The sequence below is a fragment of the Phyllobates terribilis genome, unplaced genomic scaffold (genome assembly GCF_046119375.1).
Source record: "Phyllobates terribilis strain yellow unplaced genomic scaffold, ASM4611937v1 Scaffold_268__1_contigs__length_2594270, whole genome shotgun sequence".
In the NCBI taxonomy this organism is placed as follows: Eukaryota; Metazoa; Chordata; class Amphibia; order Anura; family Dendrobatidae; genus Phyllobates; species Phyllobates terribilis.
The window spans coordinates 1,166,868-1,188,021 of NW_027363028.1; the positions used below are offsets into that span (position 1 = coordinate 1,166,868).

At 42.9% G+C, this 21,154-nt stretch overlaps 1 pseudogene; it reads left to right on the forward strand.

Moving 5' to 3' along the window:
• The window catches only part of LOC141219414 (uncharacterized), a 45,234-nt pseudogene extending 36,535 nt beyond the window's left edge, over positions 1 to 8,699 (forward strand).
• The last annotated feature ends 12,455 nt before the right edge of the window (positions 8,700 to 21,154 follow it).

The following is a 21,154-nucleotide window of genomic DNA, read 5'->3' on the forward strand; positions in this document are numbered from 1 at the left end:
TGGAGGCAGAATTAACAAACAGTTGAACACTGCGATCCACTGGTTCATCCTATGAGGTTTTCTATTAGACTGTGAACTGTTATTGTCTTGGTGAATAATGACGGCTAACATAGGGCAAAATAAAAAAAAAACACAGAAAAAGATACAGCCTTACTAACACCAAATCATATAACAAATGCACTAGCAGGATGCCCCAGACCCCCATGATAAAGATGGGGGCAGCGCAGGTGCAAAATACTTATGGAGCAACCACTCACAATCATACCAATTCATGAAGGGGGTGGTTGCCTAGTATTAAAGATGCACACAGATAAAGCTTGCATAGGACGCCAGTCACACAGGTAGTTTTGATGCACAGTGTCTGACTTAGGATACTGATGATGTCAATGCTGGGTAGGAAGGCTGCCCAGCACTATATAAGTGCACCCCACATGTATAGACACCCCAGTATACCCAACCAACACTAAAATGGTAATGCATTTGCTATCTGATTTGGTGTTGGCAAGGCTGATTTTTTTTCTGTGATGTTTTCTTGGTAGATAATGATACTTTTCCATAAAGTACATTTTTATGGAGAGTTTAAGTAGCAATATTCAACAATATAAATTTTAAGGATATGTTATTCATAAATAATAATTGGTTTTATTCTTGGCAGATGACTGTACCAGGAGATCAGAGGGACAGCTGACATCTTCAATTTTTAAATCAGAAGATCTTGAGATCACTCAAGATACAATTGAAGTGAATGCCATTACTCCAGATATACCATCATCCCTTCACAGCAAAGATCTGTCATCTGATCCTTTGAAACAGGTCCTGTCTTCTGATTCATTACTGACTACTCAGGAAAATCAAAGTCACAAAATAAGCATTAAAAAACAAATTGCACCGAAAGCAAAGAAGCCATTTTCATGTTCAGAATATGGAAATAGTTTTTCCCTCGAAAAGTCTTTTCTTAAATATCAAAGCATTCACACAGCAGAGAATAGATTTTTTTGTTTCAAGTGTGGGAAATTTTTTAACCAGAAATCAAATTTGGTTAATCACCAGAGAAGTCACACAGAGGAGAAGCCATTTTCTTGTTCAGAATGTGGAAAATGATTTACAGAGAAATCAAGTTTAATGAAACATCAGAGAACTCACCCAGGGGAGAAGCCTTATTCCTGTTCAGAACGTGGAAAATGTTTTAGCCAGAAAACAGATTTGGTTGAGCACAAGAGAACTCGCACAGGGGAGAAGCCTTTTTTCTGTTCAGACATGAGATCTAACATGATGGAAGATTACAGTCCGGGGAAGACGGAAAACATTCATATAGACGGACGGTGGAGATGTAGTCAGTGACAGACGCTGGCTAAATATGTTTCTAGAGCCGTAGTAGAAGTTGAAAAAGTCCTCCTCATGAAGTAGTTATTTCTCATGTTACGTGTAATGAATATCTCCTGCAGTATTGCTAATGCCGATTCTAGTGTCTGTAAATGAGATGAGAATTAGCAATAAGGAAGATGAGTCTATGAGAAACGTGTTCAGCTGCTGACTCCAGGGAAGAAACTGCTTGTTGTCTGTGGCCTAAAATATATAGGTTTTATTACTAGATGTAATGCAAAAAAACTAAATACTGTAAAATAATAAATCTCCTCATATATTTCCTCTTATTATCTCCAGTAATTGTATTATTACACAGGGTTTTTATGATGTTACATCGGCTCATGATCTTCTCATTCACGTCCCTACAATATCAGATCCTCTCAGTGAAGATCTTCTATATAAGAGAATTTTCCTGATTTACCCATCAAAGATGGATATGGACAGAGACAGGATGGCGGAGAGGATATTACACCTCACCCTAGAGATCCTCTTCCGTCTTACTGGAGAGGTGAGAAATTCTGATGACATCACATTACATCATTCTTATCTATGGGAATAACAGATGGACAGAACTGGAGAGGTGAGGACTCTGGAAATGTCTGGAGTGAGATTTATTAATGTGTCTGTCCATAACCAGGATTACACAGTAGTGAAGAAGACCTCTAGTGAGCGCTGTCAGGACCCTGTGTCTGACGGATGGGAAAGACTCCTGAGCCCAATCACGGGACCTCCATCTTACCCCCTGATACATGAGGACATCAATCACCAGAAGATCGTAGAACTCGCCTACGAGATGATTGAGCTGCTGACTGGAGAGGTGACACTGCTGGGAATGCTGGGACATTATACAGTAACACTATGAAAGGATCGGGGGGATGACGGTATCATTGTATGTGTCAGGTTCCTATTAGGTGTCAGGATGTCGCTGTCTATTTCTCCATGGAGGAGTGGGAGTATTTAGAAAGACACAAAGATCTGTACAAGGACATCATGATGGAGGTTCCCCAGTCCCTCACATCACCAGGTAATAGACAGGACTAAATACACACGGACTATAATTATCTGTATGTAAAGAATGAATTCAGTCCCTGTATGTGTTTCCTCCAGATCTATCCAGTAAGAGGACAACACCAGAGAGATGTCCCCGTCCTCTTCTTCCACAGGACTGTAAACAAGAAGATCCAAATGTTCCTCAGGATCATCAGGTAGAAGGAGAGAAGGTGTCATGAGATCTCCCCTATGATGTGTAGACGGCTGTGAAGGTCTTGTGCTCAGTCTTGTTTTATCCACCAGTATTATATGTTTTCTATTTGTGTAATGAGAACGGTGGAGATGGCAGGATTAGAGTTGATTATAGATGTGACTTCTCCATCTGTCTGTGACTTTTACAATATTTGTTTCAGGGTGAAGATCTGACCCATATTAATACTACAGAGACATATGTGAGGGGTGATGAGCGGTGTAAAGAGGAGATTCCTACAGATAACCTCCCAGGTGAGTAGTAATCACTAAATTCAGAGAAGTCACAGTTTTATCTCAGTCACCCTCTGTGGCTGCTTTATCGGTGGTGTAGTCCGGCCGTATCACAATCGTGTGATCGCCATTTTGCCTCTTAGACCACAACATTCTCCTTCACCCAAATCTGTTCAAATGACTTTGGGCTCTGAAAGCCATTTTCTATAGAGGTTACAACCTCGAAGATCCACTTACCCTCTGGAATTAGAAGATGCTGACCGTTAACTGCCCAGATCTGTAAACTACAAAGCCAAATGACAGCGTAAGTAGAATGTGCTCACAAATAAGAAAATCACTTGAAGAAAAATACTATGATGGGCCTGTAAGAGAAAGCGGAGGGTAATGATCTATTGGCTTCCTAGAACCTTGATATCTTATTGGATGAATCTACCTTCTCTCCCTTCTGTGCTGCTGAATGTCCTCATATGGTCCCTACAAGACCAGGTCCAGTGTTTCTGGCCAAACTTCACATTTATGATCAACAACATTAAATGTGCAGTGAGGCCAAGTGTGAATTTCTGTACAATAACAACAGAGTTTCCCTTTATCCTGACTTTTCAGTTTCTTTTAAAATCGACTAACTTCAAACCAGATTGTGATTAACTGTACAGAAAACATTACACCTGTGCCATGATATATCTCTAAGCTAAATTTAAGACGTCTGATCTCTGCACTATTATAAAAAGTTCTCTTTGAATGTCTAATATTTCTTCTTGAAACTCATCTGATAGAAAATATTGTCCCTTACGATAGTTTAGATTGCCAAGAGCCACCGAGCCCCATACTCCAATTACCCCAGAGAGGTTTCACCACTAGTTACTCACTTCTTACTGATGGAGACTGTTGAGATTGGTCATTTCAGTAGATGTGTTATTGTCTATACTCACAGTTTTTGACTACAGTAGTTAGTGCCCAAAATACTCTGATTTAACCCCTTCCTGCAACCAGTTTTGTGTTCCTATCAGGGCCCCATTTTTCAAATCTGACGTGTGTCACTTTATATGGTGATAACTTTGGAATTCTTCACAAAGGATAATAGGAAACAAATGGACCTTACAAATTATTTTCCAAATTCTCTTGAATCTGACAATCCCCTATATACGGTTGTACACTACTGTCTGGGCACATGACAGGTTAAGAAGGGAAGGAGCGCCATTTAGCTATTTGAATGCAGATCTTGATAGAATAGTTTGCAGACACAATGTATTGGGGGAACTGTTCATGGTCACCTGGCAGCTCAAAAGATGGTTACCATGAACAGGCTTGGCGCTATCTACTCCATTTTCCAGATCCCAGGGTTTGCCTTGCTCATCACCCTTTAACCCCTCTATATGGATTTGGACTTAGACAGAGACCCCTAAGCTTGTTCACAGTGTTGCCTGGTGTTCTGTGGTGTGAGATGGCAAGAAGAATAGTCAGGTAGCCGGGTCAGAACATGGAGGTCAGAGAAAATACAAAATCAGAAGACACAAGAGTAGTCAGTAAATGGGCCGAGGTCACAACAGGAGAAAAATACACAAGCCGAGAGCTGAGCACAGAGGACTGAACCAGAGGAGAACATGGCTGTATCTGGCAGCTTCCGGCAATATGCTTCCAGCTTTAGTAGGGTGTGGTGCTGTCCAGTTGGCTGAAGCAGGGAGCAGATTACTTCAGCTGGATAGCACACACACCCATACTGCAAGACTGGATGGTACTACTGGTCCCAGGCATCCTAATCTTACTGGCTGGACAGAGCCTGCACCACCCAAAGCTTCTGGTTCCGACGTCTCCTCCATCACCAGCGCCGCCTGCAGGATGAATAAGGCGGCTCCTGGTGAGAGAAGCAGACGTCCCAGGAGCAGATCCCAGAGGAGATGGGACCCACCATTTACAGAAGCCCTAATGTGACCAAATTGCAGAAAACCAGAGCAGTAGAAATCCCCATAAAGTGACTCCATTTTGGAAATTATAACCCTCAGGGAAATAATCTATAGGAGTAGTGACTATTTTGACTCCACAGGCACTTTTCAGAAATTAGCACGCAGTGGATGTTGAAGATTGAAAATTACAAATATATCCTTTTATTACCCAACACATTGTGCCCAGATTGTGCTCCAGGAGACACACACCATAAATTAAGTGGGTTCTTCTCACTATAGTAATGTCAAATACATGGATTCTGAGTGTGGTCTTGTTTTTTGTGAGATGAGTAGAAGTTTTTATTGGTATTATTTCCCCTACATAACATTGTTTGGTGGCTTTTTATTCCATATTTGGGAGGCAGAATTAACAAACAGTTGAACACTACGCTCCACTGGTTCATCCTATGAGGTTTTCTATTAGACTGTGAACTGTTATTGTCTTGGTGAATAATGACGGCTAACATAGGGCAAAATTTTAAAAAAATCACAGAAAAAGATACAGCCTTACTAACACCAAATCATATAACAAATGCTACAGGATGCCGCAGACCCCTATGATAAAGGTGGGGGCAACGCAGGTGCAAAATACTTATGGAGCAACCACTCACAAACCTACCAATTCATGGAGAGGGTGGTTGCCTAGTATTAAAGATGCTCACAGATGAAGCTTGCATAGGACGCCAGTCACACAGGTAGGTGTGATGCAGTGTCTGGCTTAGGATAGTGATGATGCCCATACTATTAGATCAGGGGGGCTGTCCAGCACTATATAAGTGCACCCCACATGGACAGACACCCCAGTACACCCAACAAACACTAAATTGCTAGTGCATTTGTTATCTGATTGGTGTTGGTAAGGTTGATTTTTCTGCGATGTTTTCTTGGTAGATAATGATACTTTTACATAAAGTGCATTTTTGAAAAGCGTTTAAGTAGAAATATTCATCAATATAAATTTTAAGGATATGTTATTCATAAATAATGATTGGTTTTATTCTTGCCAGATGACTGTACCAGGAGATCAGAGGGACAGCTGAAATCAAGTTTTATCAGACATAAGATAACTCACACAGGGGAGAAGCCTTTTTCCTGTTCAGAATGTGGGAAATGTTTTAGCCGGAAATCAGGTTTAGTTATACACCAGAGAACTCACACAGGGGAGAAGCCTTTTTCCTGTTCAGAATGTGGAAAATGTTATGCTGATAAATCAACTCTTAACAAGCATCAGAGAACTCATACAAGGGAAAAGCCTTTTTCATGTTTAGAATGTGGGAAATGTTTTAGCCATAAATCAGCTTTGGTTAGTCACCAGAGAACTCACACAGGGGAGAAGACTTTTTCATGTTTAGAATGTGGGAAATGTTTTAACCATAAATCAGCTTTAGTTAATCACCAGAGAACTCACACAGGGGAGAAGACTTTTTCTTGTTCAGAATGTGGAAAATGTTTTCGCCGGAAATCAGATTTGGTTAAACACCAGAGAACCCACACAGGGGAGAAGCCTTTTTCTTGTTCAGAATGTGGAAAATGTTTTAGCCAGAAATCTGCTTTGGTTAATCACCAGAGAACTCACACAGGGGAGAAGCCTTTTTCTTGTTCAGAATGTGGAAAATGTTTTAGCCAGAAGTCAGTTTTGGTTAATCACCAGAGAACTCACACAGGGGAGAAGCCTTTTTCTTGTTCAGAATGTGAGAAATGTTTTATCCAGAAGTCAGTTTTGGTTAATCACCAGAGAACTCACACAGGGGAGAAGCCCTTTTCATGTTCAGAATGTGAGAAATGTTTTGCTGAGAAATCATCTCTTAACAAGCATCAGAGAACTCATAGAAGGGAGAAGCCTTTTTATGTTCAGAATGTGGAAAATGTTTTGTGAACAAATCATCACTTCTTAGTCACCAAAGTACAGACACATGAGAGAAGACATTTTTATGTTCTTAATGTGGGAAATGGTTTCCTTGGAAATCAACTTTTTTTAAACTTCAGAGAAGTCACACAGGGGAGAGGCGTTTTTCATTCTAATCTAAAATTGTATCTTTTTAAAGGGGTTTTCCACTACTAGGACGACTCCTTCTCATTCCTCATGTTTGGCCATGTTAAAATAAAAAACAATCATACGCACCTCCCATTCTGGCACCGTTCCATTGGTGTCACAACTTGTGTTTCCAGTGCTCACATAAGGTTGTTACATCACACAATCCTGCTCCTAATCAACGCCACCTTTGGATGTTTTGAACATCAACAGGAAGGCCATGGCATGGACATAGCACCGAGAGAACGCACACACTGAGAGCACTCTCTTCAGACCATGTTCCTGGGGGAATTATAAGCAATTTACAGCCTCAAACATGACGTCTGATATAGGAAAGAAAGATGAGATCGGAGGTTAATCTGAGGTCCTCCACCTCCGTCAGCATGTCTGGTATGCAATTTCTTATGGAAGGTCTTATCTTCCTGCTCCAGAGCTATTACTGCCTCATCTCAGCAAGAAGCAGTCTTAACCCTCATGATGCCAGACAGCTCCATAAATCTCCCTGTATTCTCACCGAAACCCACATACTGAGCAGTGCTTGCTTCACAGGGACAATTACCCCCCAGCCACAGAGGTTCTGATATGGAGAACGCCATAATTGATTTGTATTTCATATTGCGTCTATCCCTACTAAACAATAGATGCAGCAATATGTACAAATGCTGGAGACCACATAGAAAACTGAAATACATTCCCTCACTTCTATCCTGTCACAGCTTACTGACAAGGTACAGGGATTAGAGGATAATGTCGTCCAAGTTAGAGGCCATCAAAATGCTCATAAATAAACAGTCTGTTTAATTTGGTTGATGACCATGAAAATCACAATAATATCTGGATAAGGTGTATACCTGAAAGCATCAATGCTCAAGTGATTATGCCAACACTATTGACATTAATCAATAATATCCTTGGTGATCCTATTGATAAGGAGCTGGAGACCGACAGGGCGCACCATACATTAGGCTATTATGGTTCAGATCCTGAGCATCCAAGGGACATTATCTGTCACATACATTTTTTTCAATGTAAGAGGCCGTAGTGAGGAAAGCAGCGGAGTTGGGTCCTGGTGATTTCAATGGAAAACGCATATAATTGCTCACATGTCTATCCTGAATGACACTTGCTAAAAGAAGGGTATTGAAACCACTACTTGATGCCATCCGGGAAAATGGCCTGATGTACTTCTGCGGTACCCTTTCCAGCTGCAGGTCCAAAAAAAATGGAACATTGTATACTTTGAAAGATCAAAGTGACGAGACCTTTCTGTGATGTCCTGGACATTCCCAGAATCCATATATCTGACTGGCCACCTGCTCCACCATTGCCCCAGAGAGTTCCAGCACATCACAGAAGGCGTTCAATGGATCAGGAACTTTATGGTGATGCAGCCAGATGGGAAAGGAACCTGCCAATCATATGAGCTCCTGAAATGAATCTTGTCTTCCCTGATGAGAGACAGTTTGCCGATGCTTACTTATTTCTTTAAGCATATAATAAGATATATGTAAATAGAGCATTAGGTGCCACTCCTCCGCTATACATAATGTCTCCGTTCATATCTTAGAACGGCATTTAAGTTGACTTCACATTATATTACTGTAATATCAGACTGTATTACTTTACTCGCTATGTATTCCATGGTTCCCACTAATAGGAAGCCTAGGACTGAAGGTTTGACTTACGGATGTAAAGACAACCCCCAGTTAGGGACTTGCATTGGGATCTGCTTGTTTCGCAATTTCCTACTGTTTCGATATATTCATAATCTATACTTCTTAGACACTGAGAGGTAGACGTTACTATCTACTGTCTATACTTCCTCTCTTAATCTTTCTCTCCTCCCCTCCCCCTTTTTTTCATATACAGTTATATGAAAAAGTTTGGGCACCCCTTTTAATCTTAAGCTTAATGTTTTATAAAAATTGGTGTTTTTTGCAACAGCTATTTCAGTTTGATATATGTAATAACTGTTGGACACAGTAATGTTTCTGCCTTGAAATGAGGTTTATTGTACTAACAGAAAATGTGCAATCTGCATTCAAACAAAATTTGACAGGTGCATAAGTATGGGCACCTCACCAGAAAAGTGACATTAATATTTAGTAGATCCTCCTTTTGCAAAAATAACAGCCTCTAGTCGCTTCCTGTAGCTTTTAATGATTTCCTGGATCCTGGATGAAGGTATTTTTAACCATTCCGCTTTACAAAACAATTCCAGTTCAGTTAAGTTTGATGGTCGCTGAGCATGGACAGCCCTCTTCAACTGATCCCACAGATGTTCAATGATATTCAGGTCTGGGGACTGGGATGGCCATTCCAGAACATTGTAATTGTTCCTCTGCATGAATGCCTGAGTAGATTTGGAGCGGTGTTTTGGATCATTGTCTTGCTGAAAGATCCATCCCCTGTGTAACATCAACTTTGTCACTGATTCTTGAACATTATTGTCCAGAATCTGCTGATACTGAGTGGAATCCTTGCGTCCTTCAACTTTAACAAGATTCCCGGTGCCGGCATTGGCCACACGGCCCCAAAGCATGATGGAACCTCCACCAAATTTTACTGTGGGTAGCAAGTGTTTTTCTTGGAATGCTGTGTTTTTTTGCCGCCATGCATAACGCCTTTTTGTATGACCAAACAACTCAATCTTGGTTTCATCAGTCCACAGGACCTTCTTCCAAAAAGAAATTGGCTTCTCCAAATGTGCTTTTGCATACCTCAGCCGACTCTGTTTGTGGCGTGCTTGCAGAAATGGCTTCTTTCGCATCACTCTCCCATACAGCTTCTCCTTGTGCTAAGTGCGTTGTATAGTTGACCGATGCACAGTGACACTATCTGCAGCACGTTGATGCTGCAGCTCTATGGAGGTGGTCTGAGGATTGTCCTTGACTGATCTCACCATTCTTCTTCTCTGCCTTTCTTATGTTTTTCTTGGCCTGCCACTTCTGGCCTTAACAAGAACTGTCCCTGTGTTATTCCATTTCCTTATTATGTTCCTCCCAGTGGAAACTGACAGGTTAAATCTCTGAGACAGCTTTTTGTATCCTTCCCCTGAACAACTATGTTGAATAAACTTTGTTTTCAGATCATTTTACAGTTGTTTTGAGGAGATTCAAACAGGAGAACAACTTGCAAGTGGCCACTTTAAGTAGCTTTTCTCATGATTGCATACACCTGGCTATGAAGTTCAAAGCTCAATGAGGTTACAAAACCAAAAAAAGTGCTTTAGTAAGTCAGTAAAAAGTAGGTAGGAGTATTTAAAACAAGAAAATGATAAGGATGCCCATACTTATGCACCTGTCAAATTTTGTTTGAATGCAGATTGCACATTTTCTGTTAGTACAATAAACCTCATTTCAAGGCAGAAACATTACTGTGTCCAACAGTTATTACATATATCAAACTGAAATAGCTGCTGCAAAAACACCAATTTTTATAAAATCTTAAGATTAATAGGGGTGCCCAAACTTTTTCATATAACTGTAATATGACACAACTGAAAACTTGCTCATTAAATGTCAGAGGACTTAATGTTCCAGAGAAAAGAGCTCAAGTGTTTTATCATAGGCATAAACAGCACGTACATTTTCTCTTTCTTCAGGAGTCACACTTTAGAGGCGATCATATACTGTACCTCAGTTTTCTAACAGATATTATTCATCTTGGCGTCCCAGAAAAATGCTGTTTCGAAGTCTAAGGTGCTGAGTATAGGCCACCACAGATCACTGCTGCATACTATTGTAGAAACACTCTGACACGGAGGGGAGGTATGTGTTTAAGATCTCTACTCCAAAATTTTGACTTTGGTAAACTATCTCCCAAATTGTGACCAAATTAAGACAGGCCGTCAATACTTACTTTTTGCTAAGGACCTTATCATCATTGGAGGTGACTTAAATTTTGTCTTGGATCCTTCTTTAGATGCATCCCTGCGCCGGAATCACCAATCTAAATCACAATCAAAAGCTTTGCTAAACATGCTCTTTTCTTTCCAACTGGTCGATGTATGGAGGATACTACATCCAGACTTAAAGGATTGTACGTATTATTCTCCTTTACACAATACATATAGCCGTAGAGACTTTTCCTTAATAAGCCATCACTTGCTTACATGGAAACCTACATCTCACTATGTTACTATGTTACATTTGGATAAATATCCTTTGATGGTTAAGACAAAATGGAAGGAGGATGTGGGTCCCTTATCTGAGGAGCAATGGGGAAAATACTGGATTTTGACACCGAAACTTTCATTGTCAGAGTCACAAAGATTGTCCCAAATTCTTCTCATTCATAGGGTATATAGATCCCCAAGTATTTTATTTAAAATTGAAATACAAATGGATGACACATGTCCTAGATGTGGTCAAAAGGACGCCCACTTGATGCATATGACATGGAAATGTGTAAATATTGGTGACTACTGGAAGGGGGTGATCGCTCTTGTACTATCTGTATTTGGGATATTACTTCAGTTGGAACCTAAAATCTGTATCCTAGGACTCCTGGGAGAAGACGTAGATCCAGACTCCCATATGGCAATAGCTAGCTCAGGAATATTATTCTAGTCAGAAAGTTGTTGGCACTACATTGGATAGACAATTCTCCCCCAACGATAACAGAACTAAAATCCAGGATAAATAACATTCTATGCTTGGAAAGAGAAGATTATATAAAAAGGAACGCTCTCAAGAAATTCATACAAATATGGGAGCAATGGTTATTTACCCCAGGTATTGCTTCAGAAATACTATACTGGACCATTTGTACATATCCCTGCAGTAAACCAGGAATTTATATCCTTATACCCAAGGTGTCAGCAAATAATAATTGTCTCAGTCCACACAATTGTCCCTTCTTAGATATATTCTTTTTCTTTTGATGTCCCAATAGGGGAAAAAAATAAGCAGTCAGGAAGTATTCAGATATTTATGTACAAATGTAAAATTACTATTCCAAAACCTTGTACTATAGAGCGATTTTGGGATTTATATAATTGTAAACCGGTTGTTGTATTCTTTACTGGTTTTTCTTTCTTTTTATTTATTTTGTCACAAAGTTTATATGACAAAAACAAAATGTTGGTCTTTCTTTTGTTAAATAAAAATGATCTGATTGAAAAAAAGAAAGGAGCGAAGGTCTTTACTAGATCAAACGTATAAAAAATGCCAAGATCGCATGTGAAGGTACTCGTACGAATTCACAGATAAATGTGGTCTCTCATTGACAAGGAAGTTACATCCACGGATGCAAAGGACATACGTATCCAAAATAAAAGGATCACCAAGACTATAAATTCATAACCCCTCTGACATAGCGGAAGCATTTCATTGCTATTATAGCTCGCTATATAATATTCATGGACAATACCACTAATACTCTTGAAACAAAAATTGACAAATATATTATGGACACTGCCCTTCCTTCCTTACAGACCCCTGAGCAGGAGATACTAGACAAAGCTTTCACTGAACAACAGATAGGGAATGATTTAATGGCCTCTCCTTTTGGGAAGAGCCCTGGGCCAGATGGATTCAGTAATAGATTTTATAAGATGTTTGCACCTCTGTTATTACCTTTTTAACTAAAGTGTTCAATAAAATCTCAGAAGACTTTACCCCCCAATCACTTGAAACTTATATAATGGTTTTATCAAAGCCTGGAAAAGGACCAAATACTGTACCTGCCCTAATATTCATCCAATATTATTCATTAATGTAGACGTCAAAATATTTTCTAAAATAATTACAACATGGCTCTCCCACTACCTACCCTCAATTGTTAGCAACGATCAGCTTGGTTTTGTTAGGGTAGAGAAGCTCGTGATAATACAGATAAAACATTGTTGTTAAATTCACATGCAAAAGCCCAGGGGCTCCCAATGTGCCTTGTTTCTGCCTACACTAAAAAAGCGTTCGACACAGTGCATTGGACTTTCTTGAAGAGCACCTTACCACAAATTGGGTTAGGCTCTTTCTTGTTATCTAAAATTCTATCCTTCTACACTGACCCTAAAGCGATAGGGTAAACCGCCTTCTATCTGACACATTTTCTATTAAAAATGAGACAAAGCAAGAGTGTCCCTTATCACCTCTCCTATACACATTGGTGATGGAACATTTCGCGGTAGCATTATGTAAAAATCCAGATATTAGTGGAGTTACTATAGACTGACATCACTATAAACTAGCTCTCCATGCACACTACTTGTTGCTCTGTGTTTCAAACCCAATGATCTCATTTCCCTCTATAATAAAGGATTTAAAAGAATTCGGCCATGGAAGCAATTTTAAAGTCAACTACTCTAAAACAGAAGCCATGAACATAACTTTTAACGCTGAACCGACACAATAATTCATTTCTAACTTTCCCTTTAAGTGGCAGAAAGATGCTATTAAGTACCTGGATATACAAATTCTGGGGAACGTGGATGATCTGTATCATCTAAATTATATCCTCCATCCTTGAACAAACAATTCAAAATCTAATTAATTAGAACTTAAATCCCTTGTCCTGATTTAGATGTTTTAATGTGATCAAAATTGGCATTTTACCAAATCTTCTTTATATATTCCAGACCGTTCCTGTCTGCGTTCCTCAGACCTTTTTCTCCCGTCTCAACAATTCTAACAGCAAGTTTGTATGGGGAACATCGAGGCCTAGGATACATGTTAAAATATTGTGTCGTCCCAAAGAATAAAATGGGGTACTAATCTGCCAGATCTAAAAAAAAAATCCCATCAATCTTCGATTCTTATGAGAACAGTGGACTGGTTTAGGTCTATGGAAAATAAGCAGTGGATGAAACTGGAAGAGGACCTCTCTCTCTGGACACTCACATTTCAACCTTGGATTGATAAAATACATGGAGAAACTAAACTATTAATAACACTCACTTTTTGCATACATAGGAGCAAGTCCTAATCTCATCATCTATATCACGTAGGTTGGGTCCATTAACGCCCTTGTTTGACAACCCAGATTTCCCACCAGCTTCAGGTGTGGCCTCATTTCTAATCTGGGCCAAATTAGATGGGGTTAGATTGAGACATGTTCTTATTGGATCAGGCTCTTTTCCTTCCTTTACAAAACTTGGTGGCTCCTGACCAGGTAGGAGTCTATCCTGACCAGGTAGGGGTCTATCCTGGCTCGTTTATTTCCAGCTCAGGTAATTTATAAATTTTCACATATTTCTGACTAATATAAAGGATGAACTTGCTCCATTTGAACCCTTAATCACTCAAGTAGGTCCTTGCACTAAACTTCTATCCTATATACACAAAGCAACACAAATGGACACCAGCTATGATCCTCTACCCTTTACTGGGGCTTGGGAGAAGGAATTGGGTAGTCAAATTTCAGAGGAGGATTGGCAAAAAGCATTCATACTCTCCCACAAATTATCTATTGCCGTTCTCAGAAGAAAAACTATAAGTTTCTATCTACATGATACCGTTGTCCCACTATGCTACATAGGATGTTCCTCTCTGTGTCGGACTTGTGCTGGCGGTGTGCTGGTGAAACTGGGTCTGTGTTACATATTAGGAGGAGGATTTTAATAAATTAGTGAACCAGGAAAAATGTCGGTGAGTGTTTATTCAAATTAAATATTTTTTTGTATGCATTTTTATTTTTGGCTACTGGGTCAGTAATGGAGAGGTGTCCATCAGACAACCCCATTACTAACACCAGGGCTTGATGCCAGCTGTGATTTTTGACAAATCACAGCTGTCATCAACCCCAAGATACATTACACTGATTGTCAACGCATCAGGGCAATTAGGAAGAGCAAAGGCAAAAAGCCATAATTGGTGCATTTCATGTGCTGCTCCACTTCTGGTGCGGCTATGGGCTGGTATTTTTAGGCTGGGGATGGCCCCTATAACCAGGGATCTTTCCAACTTGATAATATCCGCTCTCAGCTGTCTGCTCTCCCTTGGCTGGTTACAAAAAATAGGAGGACGCCATGTCGTTTTTTTAATTATTTATTAGGTTAAACAAGGCTAAACTCCCTTTAGTTCCACATGAAAGACTCTAAAGGGCACAGATTTATAATATATAGGGGGTTGTGAAATTATATACCTCCAGGACATCTATTATCTATCATATATCGATATCTCTATATAAGATTGTTTTCTTAGTTTTGTAATCAGCATTAAGTTACATAGAGGATTATAGTCAGTAAAAGACGATGTTAAAAACGCATTGTATATGGATGCAGGCGAGAAAAAGATCGCACACTCGTCTAACTCTTCGGGATGAACATTAGCCGGACTCTGAACATAGTCTATCAGGGCCGCCCTCCTTGGAAGGGGTTAAACATACGAGATTTCGGCCTTTTAGCTCCTGGTATGAAGTGGATAGCACAATCCTATGCCTCCATATAGTAGACGTCCGGTAACTGGTAATAATCACCTCATGTGTCGTCTATTTGTCTCCAAGCAGGAAAATCCCACATTACATTCACACATAAAACTGTAGAAAAGGCGGCGCGGGGTAATTGTGCCAGTAGTGAGGGCAAATAATGCCGGAAATGTCACTGACTGCGGAGACGTCTCCATGTAGCGTCTTCACTCCGGATATCACTGTACAGGAGCCGCACAGTTCACACTGTGCATTCACTGAAGCCCCTGATCATGTGACCCATGACTCCTCCCCTCCTGTGACCTCATCACAGCTCCTGTGCGCACAGAGCAGCCATATATGTGGAGGCGGATCTGCAGGTGGAGGTATGTGGAGACCCCCATTACTGGGCGCAGGGGCATTAACCCCTTCAGCACGGAGACTCTTTTGGGGTCTCTGTGTGGTGTGAACAGTGACGTAACAGCTGTGGACAGAATGCGGCTTAGCTGGTTCCCGTCCACATTAGATCCATTCAGACGACTGCAGAATGAAGGACACAAGCCCAGAGAAGTCCTCACACAACGCCATTATTCCTCTCCTAGCTCCAGCACAGTAATGTAGATAGTAGTGATAACCGTCCACATATCCTCTTTATACCCTCCGGTACGATGGATTTACCCTCAGTGTCCAGGAAGCTTCACGGTTCAGCAGTGCCCCTCTGCCATCTTCCCTCCACCTGAACTATTTACCCTTTCTCCAGGTTCTCGTTATGTGTTTCTCTTGCGATTAAACAAGGAAACAGGAGTTGTGAAAGGGTCGGGGCCAAGAACAACCAACCATCTCGTAAAACCATCAAACAACCATCTTGTGAGAAATTTATTCAGCTGCCGACTGCGGGGAAGTAACTACTTGGCGTCTGTGACCTAAAATATAAAGGTTTTATAAGTAGATGTCGAGGAAAAAAACTAAATACTGTAAAATAATAAATATCATATGTTTCCCCTTATTATCTCCAGTAATTGTATTATTACACAGGATTTTTATGATGTTACATCTGCTCATCTTCTCATTCAGGTCTCTACAATATCAGATCCTCTCAGTGAAGATCTTCTACATCAGAGAATTTTTCCAATTTACTCATCAAGGATGGATATGGACAGAGACAAGATGGCGGAGAGGATATTACACCTCACCCTAGAGATCCTCTTCCGGCTTACTGGAGAGGTGAGAGATTCTGATGACGTCACATTACATCATTCTTATCTATGGGAATAACAGATGGACAGAACTGGAGAGGTGAGGACTCTGGAAATGTCTGGAGGGAGATTTATTAATGTGTCTCTCCATAACCAGGATTACACAGTAGTGAAGAAGACCTCTAGTGAGCGCTGTCAGGACCCTGTGTCTGAGGGATGGGGAAGACCCCTGAGCCCAATCACGAGGCCTCCACCTCACCCCCTGATACATGAGGACATAGATGACCAGAAGATCCTAGAACTCACCTACAAGATGATTGAGCTGCTGACTGGAGAGGTGACACTGCTAGGAATACTGGGACATTATACAGTAACACTATGAAGGGATCGGGGGATGACTGTATCATTGTATGTGTCAGGTTCCTATAAGGTGTCAGGATGTCGCCATCTATTTCTCCATGGGGGAGTGGGAGTATTTAGAAGGACACAAAGATCTGTACAAGGACGTCATGATGGAGGTTCCCCAGCCCCTCACATCACCAGGTAATAGACAGGACTAAATACACACAGCCTATAATTATCTGTATGTAAAGATTGAATTCAGTCCCTGTATCTGTTTCCTCCAGATCTATCCAGTAAGAGGACAACACCAGAGAGATGTCCCCGTCCTCTTCTTCCACAGGACTGTAAACAAGAAGACCCCAATGTTCCTCAGGATCATCAGGTAGATGGAGAGAAGGTGTCATGAGATCTCCCCTATGATGTGTAGACGGCTGTGAAGGTCTTGTGCTCAGTCTTGTTTTATCCACCAGTATTATATGTTTTATACTTGTGTAATGAGAACAGTGGAGATGGCAGGATTAGAACTGATCATAGATGGGACTTCTCCATCTGTTTGTGACTTTTACAATATTTGTTTCAGGGTGAAGATCTGACCCATATTAATACTATAGAGACATATGTGAGGGGTGATGAGTGGTGTAAAGAGGAGATTCCTACATATGACTACCCAGGTGAGTACTGACCACTAAATGCAGAGAAGTCACAGATTCTTCTCAGACACCGGCTGCGGCTGATTTATCGCTGGTGTAGTTCGGCCGTATCACAATCGTGTGATCACCATTTTGCCGCTAGACCACAACATTCTCCTCCACCCTAAACTGTTCAAATGACTTTGGGCGTTGAAAGTCCTTTTCTATAGAATTTACAACCTGGAGGATCCACCTAATCCCTGGGATTAGAAGACGCTGACCGTTACCTGCCCAGATCTGTAAACTACAAAGCCAAATGACAGCGTACGTAGAATGTGCTGACAAGTTAAAAAATCACTTTAAGAAAAATATTATGATGAGCCTGTGAAAGAAAGCGGAGGGTAATGATGCTGTCGGCTTCCTAGATCCCTGATATCTTATTGGATGAATCTACCTTCTCTCCCTTCTGTGCTGCTGAATGTGCTCATATGGTCCCTTCAAGACCAGGTCCAGTCTTTATGACCGAACTTCACTTTTATGATCGACAACATTAAATGTCCAGTGAGGGACAAGTGTGAATTTCTGTACAATAACAACAGAGTTTCCCTTTATCCTGACTTTTCAATTTCTCTTAAAACCAACTAACTTCAAACAGGATCTTGATAAACTACATAAAAAAACATTACACCTGTGCCATGATATGTCTCTAAGCTGTGCGTGGCTGATGGCTGTAATACACATTTATTCACGCCTGTGTGACGCCTCTACTCGGAAGCCCTTTATTTTACCCTGGGAGATGGGGGACTCGGAGTCGGGTCCTATGGTGTAGAGATGGGGTGCAGCCGTGGCCTGGACCCGACCGTGCTCAGGGCCGTCACATTAAAAAAGGATGGTGTGGGCTTATCCGGGTTGAGTGGCTGATTTACGACTACGCCAACTGTGGCACCTGGTGAAGGCCACCGGCGCCGCTGAAGTCCGCTGAGGCATGATGTTATGGCGGCCAAAGTTATTACTACTCCCCACAGGCGGAGCAAGGCCTCAGGGCAGAGGGACAGGATGGAGGGGGTAGTAGTAGAGGAGAACGGATGCCGCGTCGCGCGGTGTGGCGCAGAATAAACAGTCCGGAGGCCATAGGGGTGAACTGCGGTCACCAGGGACGGGGGTCCGACAACCTCCGAGTAAGTCCAGCGTTCGATCGGGACCCTACACCAGAGTGTTCCTGAACTACAGACCGAATCCTTTCCTGTCCGTGTGTGTGCGAATAGGCCGGGTCTCCCTCTCAGAACAAGGGCACGGGTGGCAGCTCCACTCCGTCCGATACCCAGTGGGATCCTCAGGGCCTACCGGGCTTTCACGACCAGGACTTGGAGTAGCAAGGTCGGGTGTCGGGGGCCGGTACCCCTCTTGCAGCCGGACTCCCTCTGAATATATCAGGTGGTGAGGACAGGTGGCGTGCACCGCTCCGTCTGCATCCTCCCCGGGATCCATTTGCTATGGAGCCACACTCTTAAGCTCCGGGCCTTCTTGGTCCTGGTCCTTGACCGGGTTGAGACATTCCTTGTCTACAACCTACCCCTCGTCCCAAGGCCAGGGCACGAGGGCTGTGTCTCCATCCTATGTGGGCCCACACAGGATCCGCGTTAGGGTGGGAGGTCACAGTCCACTCAGCAATTGACAGCATAGAGACAGTCAAAGAGCGATTGAAGGCAGTCAAAGAACCAAGACCCAAGATGGCATTTTATTAAATATGAAATTTAAAGTGTAACTAACTTGTAAGTCCTCCACCCTCACCCACTAACTGGTTCCCCTAACTCTTGGTTCCCCAGTCTCCCTGCAACCAGGGGAGCAGCACCTAGTGCATTCTAGCCCCCTCTGGTGGAGAAACGTGGTGTTGGATGCAAAGGTTGGGTCATGACTATCACACTGTTCTTACCTCAGAGGAGGAACACTACGCTCCATTAAAGAAATGCAGCATCCCTGTGGCGGTCGAACCCTGAGGCGCGCCACATTCCCCCTGGTGAAACACAGCACGTCCCCGGGCTGCAAAAGAGCAACACCCAGGAAATTTTCTTTTTAATATAAACATGAACTATCTTCCCTTTATGGGAGGCACATCTTCTTAAACGTTGCAAAACAGGTTATACAGTACAAAATTACAAAAGTATAAAATTATAAAAGTGCTAGCATTTTTCCAGAGACATTTTGTATAGACAGTCTGGTTAAGGTGCAAGGACACAGAGTCAGTTCAGAAGTGCGAGGGGCCTGCCCCAAACCCTCAATGTAGGCCCTGGGGTGGCTGCAGGGCATGAAGATCCCGAGTTGGACCTCCCAGAGAGCCACCCTGACAGGCTTTCCTTCTGAGGTCTTGAGGTAGAAATGTCCACGGTTTTGTATAAAACCAATATGGAGCACCTAAAAAGATGCAAACTATTTACAAGGAAAAGAGTGTGTCTGCTTCCAGTCCGCAGGGACACATGTCTCAAGAAAACCGGGATATAAGAAAATTAAAACTTAAATGTCAAAATACAACTTTTAAACAAACTGCAACAGCCGCGGCTGCTTAGACCTCGGGCTCCCTCCTGGGAAAAGGCTCGTTCCTCCCGACGGAGGTTAACCGGTCCCCTGAGGCCGAGCGCGAGGGGGCGTCACTCCCGGACACTTTGTGTACATCCAGGGCGTACAACCCCCGCACCCCCTGGTGGCGAGAAAAGGTCCCTGTATCGCCCGGGAAGAGGTTCCGACCAGGGTGTCCCTTCTTCAAACGCGGCTCGACGTCCCGCTGGCTGACAAAGATGTCGTCCTGGTACTGGGGATTTCTAATGAACCCCCACCCCGCCTCATGGTGGAAGCGGACGACTTGCCCTTTCACTCGGGGACTGGGATGGCTGGCCTCTTCCTGACGAGCCCGGGATTTCGCAGCTTTGGCCCGTACCTCAAGGCGCTCGCAGTGCAGCTCCCGTTGATGTTGCTCCCGAGCGAGCTGAAATATTTGGTCGCTGCACCACTGACTCCTCCTGTGCGCTTCAGTCCGGGTCTCTCGGGGGAAGCCCATCAGGTCCCCCTCCTGGTTGTCACAGGCCCACTCCTCAGCCTCTGGCCAGGTTACTGCTGGTGCGGGTAACGGTGTCATCACTGGTTGCTGCGGATCCTCTGGAAGCGCAGACCAATCCGGATTCGAGTCGGTGGAAACCTCTGCAGCTTCAGGCGCTTCGGGTTCAGAAGTAGGGCAGCACCGCAGGTCCCCACCTACAGCTGCCGCTTGCAGCTCCGGAGCCAAGACCTGCTCCCAGGTGGCCGCGTGGGGTATGAGGTATTCGACCATGAGATCCAGGATCATTATGGTAGGCTCTGCAGCCGGGGCAGGGGTAGCACACTCACCCGCCGCTGGGCCGCTCACGACCTCTGTCACCGCGTCTCCTTGTCCTGAGACCTCAACTCCTTGGCGGCGGGCCCGAACACGTAGCAACATCTCTTCCCGCCACGCAGCCGTCGCCGCCTCCTGGACCTCTCTCTGTCTCCGCAAGAGACCCGGGGCTTCCTGCCGGAGAAATTCAAAATCTCCCGAGGTTAACACGCTGTCGCCTCGCTCTCTGCTGGGTGAAGAGACTGAATCGGGTTCAGAAGGTGCGTTGGTTTAATCTCCAGAAGCGTCCATCTCTGCCTCTGACGAATGCCAACCTCCGACTGCAATGGCCGCACCTTGTTGCTTCTCCTCTTCCTCCCCTTTCGGGGCGGCATGCTGACAGACCTTCCTTCGTTCAGCCCATCCGGTTTGACGGGCATTACCCCACGGACAGTCTTTGATGGAAGGGGCAGTCCACACTTTTGGCG